This window comes from Egretta garzetta, unplaced genomic scaffold, assembly GCF_000687185.1.
Source record: "Egretta garzetta isolate BGI_Z169 unplaced genomic scaffold, ASM68718v1 scaffold118, whole genome shotgun sequence".
Lineage (NCBI taxonomy): Eukaryota > Metazoa > Chordata > Aves > Pelecaniformes > Ardeidae > Egretta > Egretta garzetta.
The window spans coordinates 86,318-103,308 of record NW_009260484.1 but is presented as its reverse complement, the minus strand read 5'-3'; the positions used below and the strand labels follow the sequence as shown (position 1 = coordinate 103,308).

General features: G+C 37.8%; 1 protein-coding gene across 1 annotated transcript in view; it reads left to right on the top strand.

Moving 5' to 3' along the window:
• RYR2 (ryanodine receptor 2) overlaps window positions 1-16,991 on the top strand; it is a gene marked incomplete at its 3' end in the record, with an annotated part of 215,856 nt that overhangs the window by 113,207 nt on the left and 85,658 nt on the right. The window contains exon 3 of the mRNA XM_035899720.1: window positions 2,650-2,769. The remainder of the gene's footprint in view (window positions 1-2,649; window positions 2,770-16,991) is intronic.

The following is a 16,991-nucleotide window of genomic DNA, read 5'->3' as shown; positions in this document are numbered from 1 at the left end:
CCAACTTTTTTTGGTAAACGTACCTGCCTTAATGCATGCATTTTTGTAGTCTCATCCCCTTCTGCTTCCAGTTGCATGCTTCACACTATAATTTTATTGTTGTGTTACCTTTTATTTACAGTGTTAAATATGACCTCTTCATAATCATTCCTGTGAAATTTATTGTTGGAAACTCTAGTTATGCTTTGTAAATGAATGGGCAGAATGCATAGGGCGATACATAGAATCATAGAATGTTTTGGGTTGGAAGGGACCCCTAGAGGTCATCTAGTCCAACCCCCCTGCAGTGAGCATGGACACTGCTAACTAGGTCAGGTTGCTCAGAGCCCTGTCCAACTTGGTCTTGAATGTTTCCAGGGATGGGACCTCCCTGGGCAACCCATTCCGGTGTTTCAAAAACACTGATAAAAGAAAAAAAATTATAAAAGAATGTTGCTTTCCTATTTTTTTCCTAAATGTTTTGCTTTCTTTGAAGCTGAAACAATCTCCTCATGAGAAGCTGTGGGGGAAATGAAGAAGCCCCTGGCTGAGGACTGGCGAGGCATGGACACAGAGAAGAAATGGAGCAGAAAGTGGCAAAGAGGCAGGAACTGCTGTCTGGTGGTGGATGAAGAATGGGTCTGACAGCATCAGGCTGAAGATCTGCCCTTTTCTCTCATCCCAGCTAAGTCAGCGAGTGGTTTAGCATTGACTTGAATGCAGCAGGATCTTACCTGCAGGCTCTGGTTTTGGCTCCAAACCCAGACATTACACTGCTCACATTTTTTAACCTCCTGGTAGCATTCACCATTTAAATAGGACTATCTCTGTCTGTCAGAGACACCTCCTCAAATTATACCCAACGTTCCTTATGCATAAGCTGAAACAAAAACTGAGTGGCAGCATGGTATTTTCTCATGTTATTTTATTCCAAGGCCTCAGTTACATTATGCAAATACTGTTCCTGTTTCTAAACAAATACAGTCCTGCCCTCAGTCAGATTTCTGCACTGCAGTACTGATACTGGGATCTGAGTTAAAGGCTTGGATGTGACTTACACCGAGGTCTTGTTAAACAAGTCTGATAATGAAAAGAATGTTAATTGAAGAGTGTCTGCTGGGAGAATATAATGATGTTTCAGTGTGAACAAACATCAAGCCCTGTATTTTATGTATTGATTTTTTAGATATCTAATCTACAAGAATGAGTCATTTCATTCTCCCATTTGAAGGACACAGGTTCATGATACTCTTTGAGAGAGAATCTGACTTGACAGAGAGAGGAACAAAAACCAGAGAGAAAGCACATGGCCATTTTAAATTACTTACACATTTCTAGAATAATTTTCCTGAAAAATATAATGTCCGAAAGGAAACGTGCAGTCTGTGGTGTTGATGGAAAGGGCTTACTTGCACTCAGTTTGTGTAACTTGCATAACTCACTTATAGCTTTGCTTTTCATGACTACACCGGCCAACTCCCTCAGGACTCTGGGATGCATCTCATCAGGTCCCATGGACTTATGTGCATTCAGGTTCCTCAGGTGGTCACGAACCTGATCTTCTCTTACAGCAGGAGGGGTTTTACCCTCCCGGTTCCCCTCATGCCATCCATTGACTCGGGAGGGGTGAGGAGAGAGGTTGCCAGTGAAGACTGAGGCAAAAAAGTTGTTGAGTACCTCAGCCTTCTCCACGTCCGCTGTTACCACCTTGCCGGTCTCGCTTGTCAGTGGGGGTACGCTTTCTTTAACCATCCTTTTCTGGCTGATACACCTGTAGAAACCCTTCTTGTCATTCTTTGCATCCCTTGCCAAGTTTAGCTCCAGCTGTGCCTTGGCCTTCCTGACCCCATTCCTACACAACCGGGCAGTGTCCCTATACTCTTCCTGGGGTGCCTGTTCCTGCTTCCACTGCCTGTGCAGTTCCCTCTTCCTCCTTAGTTTGGCCAGCATCTCTTGTCTCAGCCATGCCGGTCTCCTCCCTTCTTTGCCCAATTTCTTACACCTAGGGATCGAGAGCTCTTGCGCTCTGTGGTTCACATCCTTAAAGATCTGCCAGCTCTGTTCTGTTCTCTTGTCCCTGAGGACCATTTCCCAGGGAGTCCTTCTGACTATCTCCTTGAAGAGCTTTCTTAAAATTCAGGGTCCTGACTATACTCTTTTTTTATTCCCATTTCCCTCAGTAGTGTGAGCTCCATCAGTGCGTGTTTCTTCTATTCTTAAACAGAAAACCTTTGCTAGCAAATAGATTCATTACAACAAAATTTTCTTTCTTTTTAACTTAAACCATATTTCTGCAAAGGGAGTCTCCAGCTAATAGTTATGTTACTTGAAGAACTGGGATTTAAGTAAGGGTCTGTTTCTGTTCTTTCAGGTTTGTTGACAAGACCTCCTTTGAGTATACTACCACAAGGATAGTCCCATAACATTTGTATTTCATACATACTGACTTTTGTTACAAGGATAGACAAACAGGAAAAGCACATATATAGTTATTATATAAATTAATTTGCTCACATTCACAACTCTGAGAATAAATATTATGCTGAGATTCGTTCTGCTTGTGTTCACAGATAACTGTTTCTGAGTTTAGCAATGATTTTTTAAGTGCGCTCCAGATCTTGTTGGGTCAGAAGCATAACCACTGTTCTATTTTTGTTTGGTTTTTGGTAGGATGATGAAGTGGTTCTGCAGTGTACTACAACTGTTCACAAGGAGCAACAGAAATTGTGTCTTGCTGCGGAAGGCTTTGGCAACAGGCTTTGCTTTTTGGAATCCACATCAAATTCTAAGGTACTGCAGTGTTTTAAGTGTCATGTATGAAGCAAGGATATAGCTATACTATTGCTTTTTTTGATGTGCTATACATAAATCTGTCTAGGAGAATGGACAAATTAAATTATCAATATTATGAGTATTATTTGATCTCCCTTTGAAGTTCAATTTTTTCTTTGTTGTGGCCCTTTAGCTGGAGTCTAATGCTATGCTTTCTATTTGGGGCTCACTTCAGAACTAATTAGCTCCAGAAGTCCATCTCAGTAATGTGCTTGTTATTTTGGTTGTCCGAACTCAGTGCAATTTCTGTGTACTGCAACTCAGACACATTTGATGACTCTGATTTTAAGTCCACAGGAAAGACAGTGATTATTCTATTTGTGGTAAGGTTTTATTCTGTGACATTTACGTTGACATGATTATTACTTTAAGTCCTTCTAATATCCTAACCGAGTAGAGTAATAGTGCAAGTATCAAAATTATCTCGTCTAATCAGTTTGTCATTTAAGTCAATGATATCTGCAGTAGATACAATAGTTTGAAAAATTAACTTTGCTATTTTTTGCAAAGGAATGGTTTTGTTTCACAATCACATATGCTCAAATAAATGTTTTGAAAACAAAAATGTGCCTTCTGAGGGCAGTACTGGTTTTGTGACCAAACTAATGGGTATATTTGGACATGATATTTATACAAAGGGAAGAATGTTGCTTGAGATATTTGTTTTTTCTTCAGCTAAAATATAAATGTTTGATGAGAAAATAAAATAAAGGTAAAGCATCTGAAAATACATTTAGAAAGATTTAGAACAAAAAATGGTATTTATCTTGCCAACTTATATAACATCACTTTGATTCTCTCTGATACATTGCAGAGTAATGCTTCATTTTCTGTCTCATCATTCTGAATGTATTATTCATAATAATAAAATTTTCACTATGATATTAATGATTCATTGTAATAGCAGTGGTCTTGATGAATTCATTTGTGCCATTCTGTTTTAAGTGAACCTTTTTAACAATAAAGATGTACTGGGATGGAAGTGGTTGCAGTGGTAGTTGCCTGTAAGGCCAGAAAAATCTATTTAATGAATTTATTATAATTTAGTAAGTTTGGATATTAAATCTACAGTCTCTCTCTCACTATATAAAACTGCTGAACATTCTTGTCTTTAAGGAATACAGTGTAAATTTCATATCAGTTTCCTGCGCTTGCTTGATGCTGCTGCTTTTTCTCCATGTTTTGTGAAGCAATATTTATTTTGCTCATTCTGCATGAGCTTGGGGAAAAAAGCAAACAAAAGAAAACCCATGCAGCTCATCCTTGTTTTAATTCTTAAGGGCTGACAGTTTCCAGGATGTGCTCATTTGAAGTGATTTGGCAGTATAAATACTGAAGGAGCCATAAAATGACCAAATTCTTAAAGGAAAGTTGCCTGTAAATAAGAGTAAATAAAAATGTTTTTCTTCCTAACATCTGTGTCCATACAAAGTTACCGTTGCATTATATAAGCAAGAGCATAAAAAATACTCCAAGAGGCATATGGTAATTTGAAAAAGGTTCCAGCAGAGTTCTTGACCCAGTTAAAAAATTTCCCTGCATGTCTTTAAAACTGTTTTCCAGTTGTAATGGAATTGTGTGGCATCTGAATTACAGCCAGGTATCAAGGACGACGTACCAAGCCAAGCACCAGTAATAGGCAAACACAAGTAACAGACCTCAGCTATCATCCTGGACTTACATCATTGAGAATGCCTGATACAGTCCCCTGCTTTTCTTTATATCTTTCAAGTTGTGGCTCCTGGTGATGTAGCCGATGTTTTATTAGCACAGTTTATTCACCATGCACTCCCTTGACCTAGGATCATTGAATAAGTCATGCTACAAAAATAATGGTCAAATTGAAGATATAAACTGATAGAATACTTTGGCAATTACTAACTATTAATACTTATCCCATTACAATAGGCGCATTAGGCAGATTGCTTAATGAATTTTGTTTTCTTCTATTCAGCACTGGAGAAGAGCAGATTTTGGAAAACATCATACTAACAAAAGATAGCTGATGGTAGCTGGACTAAATTAGCAAACACTTCAATAAGTATTACTGGTTCACATGGGTTCACATTCAAAACTTTTCAAATTTTGCGTTCTTCATTTGTTTTGGAAGTGATCCATGCTTGTCAAACCACTTTACTGAGTAAAAATACCTCTTTATTTCTTAGCTCTGAAAATCTATTGGGTTTTGTATATCTTGTAAGGTGTTTTACTTTTAAATAAGGAATTCACTCATATTTGGAGTTATATTATGGTTTGTTTTTAGGCTTGAGTTTGGTTTCTTTGTAGCAAATGGAGAGATCTTTTGCTATAAAATGTGATACGGGACCCTTTCTGAGAAGGAATGCATCGCAAAATGGCATTTTATGGAATGAAATTTCAAAGTACAGTTATATTTCTAAGTTTGTGAATGTTTTTGTGCATTGGATTGGTCATTCTTACAGGAAGATAATTGAGTTGAGTTGGGGTGGTTCAGCCTAGAGATGAGAAGGCTCCAGGGAGACCTTATAGCAGCCATCCAGTACTTAAAGGGGGGCTACAGGAAAGATAGTTATGGGCTCTTTATCAGGGACTGTAGTGATAGGACAAGGGGTAATGGTTTTGAACTGAAAGAGGGCAGACTTAGATTAGATATTGGGAAGAAATTCTTTACTGTGAGGGTGGTGAGACACTGGAACAGGCTGCCCAGAGGAAGCTGTGGATGCCCCATCTCTGGAAGTGTTCAAGGCCAGCTTGGATGGGGCTTTGAGCAACCTGAGCTAATGGAAGGTGTCTGTGCGCATGGCAGGGGGATTGGAACCAGATGATCTTAAAGTCCTTTCCAACCCAAACCATTCTATGATTCTGTATAGTCTAACAAGTGCTGAGTAAAGGGGAAAAACTAACTCCAGGCTACGCAACTTTCAGTACAGCACGGGAGGCTATTGCCCTTCTTTACTGCCAGGGCACACTGGGCTCATGCCCACCTTACTGCCCTTGAGCCCTTTTCTGCAAAGCTGCCTCCCAGGCAGTCAGACCCCAGACTGCATCAGAGGGTACTGGGTCTTTGTACAACACATGTATTCTTGATTTGAAATTAATTCTTTGAGCCAGTGGAATGGATTGCAGTCATGAAGGACGCGCAGAGAGACTAGATTCGATATTGGTGACAGCCTTGGAGAAATCAGGGATGTGTCTTTGCAGCAGTTCTTTTAAGTTCTACCAGAGACTGTTCTCTAGCTTTGACCGATAATGGGATAAAAGCTATTTTGCACTTCACGCTATCTTTATTTCATTCGTTATTTTAACTTGGGAAGGCAAGTAAGAGTAGTTGCTACACTTACTCTGTAAATGCAATTTATCTGCTACTTGCAGAAGTATAGCTGCTTCCTGATTGTTGCTCAAAGCATGTCACCAAATTCCTTGAAATGATCCTGTATCTTCAAGAGCAAAATAATAGATAAACAAGATGACAGGTCTAAATTACATGTAATTTTATTAATAGGAGACAGTTCTGAGTATAAAACAATCAGGTTGGTACAAGATAAACACCTGACTACCTCATCTTTAGAGATGTATATAGATGTTGTTCTAGGGACAGGGTACACATTCTAAATATGTAAGAATATATATAAACCATCAAAAAATATATAAAACATCAAAACCTCTTAACATTCAAAAAGTTGCATCAGCAAGAAAAACAAAACCCAAAGAAGACAGGCTAAGGACAAAATTTAAAATGCTTAGTTTCCTTCTCTCATCTCATTATTTCTCTAGGTCTTGTTATATCTATACTATAAATACTAATTTCTTAAGTAAAAAGAAGAAAATAAAGAGAACATAATCTTTTTGACAATGGTCTATAGGTAATTTTGTTTCATCGATGTTTGCTGTACTTTTAAGTCTATTCCTTGTGTGGAAGACCATCCCTTTTATTAAAACAAGAAATATGAATAGTTAAGTTATCTCATTGACTATTATTGCTTTTTATATATAAACAGATTGCTAGTATGAGGAAGTCCATTAATTAAAAGATTATGCTGACTGCTGTTGAGATAATTTTTCTTTAGATCTAAATAATGCATGGAGTGTTGAAAAGCAAACAAGCTGGAGCTGTGTTTTAACAGCTCCTGAAAACTATACTGGTCTGTGGTGCAGAATGAAAAATACTCAGCTCTGGGCCAGTCACGGATGTGTTTTTGAACCCTTGTGAACCATTGCCCATCAGAACACTGAGAGCAAGCTATGCTTCTCTAATAGCATAACGTTGGGGTTTTTTTCTTGTTTATATGGCAGGTGGTAAACTCACATGCTTTAGTTCCATGATGCTCTGCGGTATAGAACTGCTTTATATTATTAAAAAGGACTGATAAAAATTATGTGGGTTTTTTTTTTTCTCTTGAGCTCTCAGCAATTTGGACTTGAGAAGGAAGGATAACATTGTGAGGGTTTTTGAAGATCTAAAAAACCTTTTTTTTTTAAGAAGGTGGTGCAATGGTTTGAACTTTCCACTGAGCTGTGAATTATATTATATATATAGTAAGTTACAGTCCTGAGAGAAAAGTCTAAGAGCTTATTATACCCTTACTATTTCTATTTGTAAAGTGAGGAAGGGCTTCACGTGAGTGTAGGGCTTTGATAACTTTTTTCCATTTTTGCTTTTGAAGAGTTACTTTTATTCTGTGGCTGGGCATGGCTGCAACACTAGAAAAGGCTCTACAGGTTACTGCTGGACAGGTGTGGGCCAGTTGGCTGTGGCTGTTTGCTCCATCGTCCAGAGTTACATGTATTAGTGATGTTCTGTTCTTTGTTGGTCCTTAGATGCTACTGTTGGGTGAGGGGATAGAAATTAAAGACTGATGGTAAGACTGGGACACTGTTTCTTGTGCTGCCAAATACCAAGTCTTTGAGTTTTTTCTTTGCCCTTTTTTGCGTCTGTTTTCAACAAGTAGGTGAATCAGCAGGAGCTGGATAGGTGGCTGTGTTGGAAGGAGAGAGGAGAATTTTGCCCTTTTTTGCGTCTGTTTTCAACAAGTAGGTGAATCAGCAGGAGCTGGATAGGTGGCGGTGTTGGAAGGGGAGAGGAGAATGGGGGGAGGGAGGGAAGGAGGGAGGGTAGAGAGAAGGGTGGTCACCTGCCACAGACAAGGTTACAAGAAAGTGTGATTCTCTAGTATTTACACAAGCAATTCCCATGCCAGCAGTCAACGTCTATATGGATGTGTCTAGAGAAGGGTGTCATCCCAAATGGTGGGAGGGATGCTGACCTGAGCTCCTTTACCCTGTTTGCCTCTGGGAGAAAAACTCTTTTCTCCGTTTGTCTCCCAAAGTGTCAGACCTGAAGGCAAGGATTGCTTTCTTTTTTTGTCTTGTACAGCAAATGCTTGAGCATGTTGTCAGTGGCCAAGGCAAATAATTTTTCTGAATCCAGAGGAACCGAGTCTGATTTCTGACAGCTGAGAAACAGTACCTGTGCTGTGCACAGTTTTTGATTGCATAAATCCAAATGAATAAAAAAATCACATGGGTCCATTAATGTACAGATGCAAGTGGATGCTTTTTGAGCAGTTACTGATGTAATGAAATACTAATTTTTTTAAAAATTTGATTCACACTGATGAATCAATTCAGTGTTGTCTGCTTGTGTTTACAGTGGATTGTTCTGGGAATTTGCCATACGGTCAAGTTGTTTTTCTTTATTTTTGGTAGTTGCTGTGGTTCCCTTCTGTGCTTATGTTTCCATTGCATCCTTCTAAAAAGTCAAAAAAGACTGTCAGGGCTTTGGCAAGGCTTTATAGTTCCACCTCCAAGGCTGTTTTAATTGCCTTTGTATCATGTTGCCAAAATGAATGTTCATATTTAATGGCAAAAATACACTTAATCTTATGTAATCTCATGTTTAGAGGACTCCATTTAACAGGCGCTCACTAAGATAATTGATTTTAATAATTTAAATGAAGAGTTGGTAAAAAATTTATACATACTTACACTTTACTTGCCCTACTTTACATACATAATTTAGACATAGGTAGAGGAAGCCTTCATAGGTGTAGATCAGACAGGATTTTTTTCCATGAATCATTCTTTCCCTGTAAAGTGCTTCTCTATAGAAGCACTGTAAATAAGAACATTATGTTGTTTCGCTACATTTGTATGTAGTTTTATTTAATACATAATTTATATAATTGTAACTATTGTATTTATTACTTATGTATATCAGATTCAATTTTTATTCATTTTAAATCTTGTATAAATCCTGAGCCTGAATGCAGATGTGTAGCCATGTCCATCAGACTCGATTGTGGTCCTTGCACTTAACACCACAAACCAAGAGAATTATTTCTTGAGATGGAAAGCAAATGATATAAAATGAATGTGAAACATTGAGACTATGAAAGACACTGGGTCAGATCTCCATGGATGTAAAGCAGCAACAGAAATATGGCTTTGTATCAGCTGAAAATTGTGTGCAGTATTAGTGGGCACGATAATACAACTTAGCGTGTTTGTACTGTCATCTGTAACGCAGGTACTTTTTAAAAAGTAAACAAAATGTGTGATATCTTGCAAGGCATCACAGACTAAATAGTGTAATCATAATATATCCAGTCTAGGAAATCTTGTTATTATTATTCAGATTGTATCTCCTGTTGAAGCAGATATTTGGAATTTGAAATACATACAGGAATGGATTATTCTGATGTTACGGAAATGTTCATTATCAAATCTAGTGATGTCATATATATATACATACATTGTTTTTTAGTTTAATGAGGCACTATTTACCTCCAAAAAGGAATTAAAAGCTTTTCCTAGCTACAAAATGTGCCTTCATAAATATGAGTTTCTTTTTCAATAAACCCCACTTATTTAGTATTTAAAAGTATGATATTACTATAGGCCATTCTCTGCATACATCTACCAACAATTCTACTTTATTTTTTGGGGATAACTCTGCATGCTTAATATTAGTGATTTAGAATCCACGGGGTTTTATTCTAAGACTTAAAACATACTGTGTACTTGGGATTTTTTTTGGTCAAAATATATTTTAGAAATATTAACAAGCAAAATGTGAGTTGTAACTTCTCCAGTCAAATCTCTCATTTGCAACTTCCTTAATTATCTAAATATCTGTTAAATGCAAACAAACAAACCCTAAATGCTTACAAAACCATGTATGATGGTGGTTGTTGTGGGGTTTTTTATGTTTTGTTTTGGTGGGGGTTTTTTTGTTTGTTTTGTAGTGGAATAGATGTAGGAGTTCAACTTCTAGTATAAAGTGAAGACCACCTGAAAAATCCCATTAAATCAGTTTTCCTTTATACCTGTATATCCCAGTAACTGTTTAGACCTCTCATTATTTAAAGATTAAACTATAAAAAGAAGCAGGTATCATGCTGGAATATCTTGTTTGAGATACAGTTGTGACACTAGCACCATGTTGTCAGAAGGTCAGATATGTGGTGTACAATGCTGTGGTTGCTTTGGTGAGTATCCTGCAGCTTCTGAAAACCTACCAGTTTGCTATGATTTAGCTTCTGAGTCCTACCCTTTTTAGCACTGTTCCTATTAAAAAGGAGAGTTGCTATTGTACACGATGGCTTTATCTATCTGCATTTTGAACATTCTGTTCAAAGCAATGCCCTCACACAATTGCATGGTTGATGGGTTTTGGTGGTTGTGGTGGGGTTTTTTTCCCCCATTTAGTATAAAAGTCTTCATACTCTTAATAATCTTGGGACTAGGTTTTAAGGACTGGAAACAGATTATTTGACTACTAACTGTAGTAAAATACCATAAGGAAGTCCTTGAAAGATAAATAAAATGATACATAGAGCAAAGCCCTATGGAACTCCCTATTTGCTGTACATTCATGTCTGTTGAAAGTTAAAACCGATAGGTGTTCCATGCAGGCACAGCCCCAGCAGCTTGAGGCTTGCTGCATTACCCTGGGTAACCGAACATCACAAGGTTACACAATGTCATATTCTGCTAAGTCCTCTAGAGCTCAGCATTTTAAATATTTTTCTCTGATGGGTTTATAGCAGAATGTATTTCATTAGAACACACAGAGTAGTTACAAAGCAGTCGTCTGAGTTTTAATTAGGCTGATACATAGCTGTGAATCTGAAAACCTGAAAAAAACAGATTCATAAATCTGTGTTTCAAGCTAATAACATAGTAAAGTGCAAATGCTTATTTTAAGGCCTTTAGACAAACTCTGTATGAACTAGCAGTGTCAAATCGGCTATGCAGCCATGCTCAACGCTTGAAATCGTGATATTGTTAGTGTATACTCAATATTTTTAAGCACTGTTGGGCCAAATCTGACTCAGCAGACTCCTGTGAATAATCCAAGCCCAGTGGGCTCTCAGAAATTATGACGACAAAATGCAGCCTACTAATGAGTGAATCTATGTGTTTCTTTGAGGTAAGAAGTATCAATTATATCTGAAATGAAACAAACAAAAAAAGAACATCAAAGAACTTTTTTTTATTGTTTCTGTTTCTTAAGATTGATTGAAACTTTTATCTTTTGGGTGGTGATTTTCAAGATTCTAGGCTTTTCTTCCTGGTTTCTTCCCCATGAAAAACAAGAAAGGATTTGTGCTTTTTCAACAACGGAGGGCATGCCCTAACTTGCTATCATAACAAGAGTAATTGCAACAATAAATTGAGGGTCTTTACAATTAGTCTGGACTGGAAGGGAGAAATTGGGCACGTGGAAATAGTTTGGAGGTTGAAGGTGTATGTTTTGTGTCCTTGTGTTTGAAACCCAAATGCAAGTTGTTTTTAGTAATATTCCTAATGCTGGAGAAGGGGTACAAATACAAGAATAACTTATTTTTTTTGTTCACAAGCAAAAGAACTGTTGCTTTGTTTTTGCATTAAAAAACAGAGGCCAGATGATAAAAAAAAGTGATTATGTTCTTAAAGAGTATGCATAAATGCAGAAGGCCAGAGTTCAGGCTGCTTCTCCTGAGTGTTTAATTATTTTTGAATAATTGATGCAAGTTTGCTGTTCTTTTGAAGTTCTGTAGATATGAGTGATGGACACGCAGTTGATAGATGAACCACATTGACACCTCTAATCTGTTTTCTTACCCAACTAACGTGTTGGTTTTCCACAGTATAATTGGTAGCTTATGAAGTCTTTTTTCTCTGTCTTTTTTGGCTTGGCCTTTTCAAATACCATTTATAAGCCTAAAGTTTTATGGTTCTCTGTGCCTCAGTACAAGGATCTTGTAAAGCAGTGATGGTGTGCAGTCTACTTTTGTGCTGCCTTCAATCTGCTAGTTGGGGAGTTGTGTGAACTGGAAGGGGTTGAAGCCAATGTTCTGCTTAACTGAGTGCGAGAGTTTTTCTTGTCTTATAGAAAGTGATATTCTTGTAAGTACAGTGAGTTCCTGTAAATAATACTAATCAATATTTTTGAGCTTTAATTCCTTAGAATTTCTCTCTCCCCCTCCCCCTACTGGATATAAGGAATGTATTTAGGAGTGAGAAGCTTGTTCCATCTTCCAGGTATTTGTACTCTTTTCTTGACATATTTGCAAAGATATCATCCACAAAAAGGTTGCCTTGCCATGAGAACTGACTTTTAACACGCCATTAAAAAAAGCATAGGCAACTAATGTCACTGGGCTGATTTCAAAAGACTGATACAATCTTCCCTTAACAATCCTGTAAACTCTACCTCTCTCCCACATCTAAATGTCTTTTAATGGTAACAGGGAGTTAGGAATGTCAGGTTTTCTTGGTGTTTGACCGGTTCTAGTTGCACAGTACAATGTTTACAGCTAGTGGTAAGGCAATTACTGAGGGAAATTTGAATCAAAATCAGTAACAGCCGTCATTCAAATGGCTTTAGATAACATAGGATGAATTATTTGAGGTAGTTTACGGTACTTGAAATGGCCAAGGTGTGTACTGATCCTTAAAAGAGACAGCAGGGACAAGTTATTTCTATATGAAGGAAAATGCCAAATTTCTGCGACATTTTGAGTACTGTGTGAGAAAAAGAGATGGGCACAGCACAGAACTTGCATGAGAAAGTTGGACAGAGGTCCTAAAATCAAACAAATATTCCACTCAGTGCAATGTGAAGTATGAATGGACTTGCCAAGAAACCATTTGAGTGCCCATCATTCAATAAATTGGAATATCCAGTAATACAGAATTTCTTTCTTCAATGTGTATAAATCAATTAAGTATTGGGTAATTGAAAAAGGTCCCTAGAAATGAAGTATAATTGCAATGAGGTCTTATTTTAAATAAGAAACATGCTTAGTGTAAAAATAAAGCTTTGAGTACCATATTTGATACATGGTTTGGTCAGTAATACACTAAAAATTAATTTGACCTCTTTTGGCTGATACAGTTGCAAGTGTGTGTACAGATTAATGGCTATAAAAGTCTCACTTTATAAACTCAAAATGACAAAAGAATTCTTTCCCACTATCTACATTTCCAGCTCATTTATCATGGAGGTTAGCTGTATCTATAGTTTCCATTAGTACCTCATATAGTACCCCATTAATACCATTAGTACCGGGGAAAATTATGGAGAGGTTCATCTTGAGTGTGCTCACCAGGCACATGGAGGACAATCAGGGGATCAGGCCCAGCCAACATGGGTTCATGAAAGGCAGGTCTTGCCTAACCAACCTGATTTCCTTCTATGACCAGGTGACCCCCCTGGTAGATGAGGGAAAAGCTGTGGATGTTGTATACCTGGACTTCAGCAAAGCCTTTGACACAGTCTCCCATAGCATTCTCCTGGAGAAGCTGGCAGTTCATGGCCTAGATGGGTGTACTCTTCGCTGGGTTAAAAACTGGCTGGATGGCCGAGCCCAGAGAGTCATCATGAATGGAGCTAAATCCAGTTGGCAGCCGGTCACAAGCGGTGTCCCCCAGGGCTCAGTTCTAGGGCCAGTCTTGTTTAATATCTTTATCAATGACCTGGATGAGGGGATTGAGTGTGCCCTCGGTAAATTAAAGCTGCCTGATGGAAAAAGACCTGGGGGTACTACTTGACAGCCGGTTGAATATGAGCCAGCAGTGTGCCCAGGTGGCCAAGAAGGCCAATGGCATCCTGGCTTGTATCAGGAATAGTGTGGCCAGCAGGAGTAGGGAAGTGATCGTGCCCCTGTACTTGGTGCTGGTGAGGCCGCACCTTGAATACTGTGTTCAGTTTTGGGCCCCTCACTACAAGAAGGATGTTGCATTGCTGGAACATGTCCAGAGGAGAGCAACAAAACTGGTGAGGGGTCTGGAGCACAAGTCTTATGAGGAGTGGCTGAGGGAACTGGGGTTGTTTAGTCTGGAGAAGAGGAGACTGAGGGGGAGACCGTACCGCCCTCTGCAACTGCCTGAAAGGAGGCTGTAGTGAGGTGGGGGTCGGCCTCTTCTCCCTGGTAACAGATGATAGGACAAGGGGGAATGGTTTGAAGCTGTGCCAGGGCAGGTTTAGGCTAGACATCAGGAAAAACTTCTTCACAGAAGGAGTTCTCAGGCTCTGGAATGGGCTGCCCAGGGAGGTGGTCGAGTCCTCATCCCTGGAGGTATTTAAAAGAAGGATAGATGAGGTGCTTAGGGACATGGTTTAGTGGTGGGATGGCAGGGTTAGGTTAAAGGTTGGACTCGATGGTCTCAAAGGTCTTTTCCAACCAAAGTGATTCTATGATTAAACCTCTTATTTTCACATACACATAACTGTCCACATAATTCTTGTTATAATTGTTTCATTTCTATAGAAAAGGTGGGTTCCTTGGAGGAATTTAGTTAAGAAGAGTTCTGATTACTTTGAAAACTTTGCAAGGATGTGGAAATTAAAAAAAAAATTTTAGTGGTTTTTTTTTTTGTTGTTTTTGGTTTTTTTTAAATAAAGCAATACCAAACGAAGGCATTCAGAAGGTTATGTTAAATCCCTAGCACAGACATGCACCTTAGTAGAGGAGTGGAACATCTTTGCTTCATAAGATGAAAGTTGAAATATTGGTAAAATAAGATTAAAAGCATCTAGAAAATAATACATGGTTATGCATAATAGGTATCTGCAAAGGTCTTGGTGCTGTAGTTAACATCTTGTGTGATGTCAAGATGTGAAATTTTGAAAAGGAAGAACTTGAATTTGGTCAAGGAGGGAACTCTAGGTTGGTGAATGATCTAAACAAATGCGATAGTTGTGTGTAGGGGTGATATCTGTGAAATTCTTGTTACGGTTCCTCCTTCAACGTGCATTCAAGATTAGCAGGAAAAGAGTATGAGTCCCCATAGTTCCTTTAGAATCTCTTTACCATAACTGAATTTTTAAGCCTCTTGCTTTATTACCTCTTGCATAATTCACCTCTGAGACAGGTGGGTTGCTTGCTGGGAAACACATGTGGGTATTTCTGTCTAGATGGCACTTTGTGGCAGCTTTTTGTGCTGGTATGTTACTGAATGATAAGCAGAGAGTCCTTTAAAGCAGTTGTTTGCTTAATGGCTTATTTTGGCACCTTAAACCAAAAAAAGACAAAATGTGAATCTCTAAGAAGCTGAACAAATAATCACTAATTAGTCTTCCAAGGTTTTTGATTTTGTAGTTAATAAAGGTGCATAGTAAAATAAGCATTTAATTTTTACATCAGGCAGTCTACGCTCAAGTGCAATGCCATGCAGGGGCTTTATACATTTGCACATTTACAGATAAACCACAATTTCTGAGTATACATTGTGAGATTTTTTTAAAATAGTTATTTATGCTTGAAAGTAGCATCGCACTTTTTATGCAATGAATAATGAAACTCTGACAGTATGTATCCCTAAATACATGAAGAATTTCCTGGCAGATAGTCCTTACTCTTAGGAGTCTTCAAGTCCCTGACCCAAATATCCGCTGGAGTTTTCTCTAAGACTACAAGAATTTAATGATTAAAGATGTATTTTTTTGTGTGAACAACTTTCAGTATATAATTTTAATTTATTTGCTTTATATTGGAGATGAATGTATATACCTTTTAAGATACATGTATAATTTTGGATATAGTTATTATTTTATATCAAGTAAATCAGATCAAAACAGATGCAAAATAATCTGGGGACCATTACACCCAGCCTGAATCAGAATGGACACATTACCTTTAAAAGACATGTAACAAGTGGGGCAAAATGAATTAAAGAACTGAGTTATGGTACACTATTCATTTTCATAAACTGGCTTTATAATTTATTAATTTTTTGCCAGCCAGTAAGGGCTGGCACACCTAAATTTGAATGAAGCACATCTGGCGTCTATAATGCTGGTGGGACAGACTAAAAAAAATTCTGCATTTCATTTATTTTGAATAATTTTTTAATTGAATTAAGCACATGAATGAGTATTGACTCAAAACAGAATGTATGCATTAGTCATGTCAGTTATAAAAACTGATTTATTTTACATATGTGTAAAGAAAATATTAAATTGCATATTAACAGTCAATACTGCAAGTGCCTACATGCATTGTTGCATCTTGCCATAGATGGTTTCAATAGATGTGTGTGCTTTGCTACTTTGAAACTGTGTTGCCCAGGTGGGAGCTCATGATGCATCTCCTTTTCTTCATTTAAGGACAAGTCAGAGGTGACTCAGAGCATAAATTCCCAGTCCCCCATTCCAGCAGTATTTGATAGGCACTAATTTTCCTAATTACACAGCTTGGCTATTGATTTCAGCAACATAAAATGGGAAGCCTAATAGTTGAAAACTTACAGTCCTTAGAAGTTAAAATGTGGCATCCATTATTATGTTTTATAGTTGATAGCTTATGAGATAAATAAGCAGGTTTTGCTTATCTTAGACATATTTTTTTCATGTTCACTGCAAAGTGAATGAATTGCTCATTAGAGTTGGTGTAGGGTATTCTGGAAGGGTTAGTATTTATATTTATTTGGATTTCATTTTTACATGCTATAATTCCACTGTGAAGATTTCAGCTATGGGATAAATTTAACAGTAAGAGAATCTCTTCAAATAATGTCCTATTGGTTTTCATGCAGAGGTAAGATTTCTGCTGAGACAGGTCAGGCCGTGTCAGTTATTACAGCCACAAAAGATGTGCACATTTGCCTTACTTGTTTGATCCTGAAAGATTATAGGACTCCTACTTTGAAATATGATTGTTGTAATGTGCATGGTTTATAATAAATCTTGTCAGAGATTAGAAAGATTTTCCTGT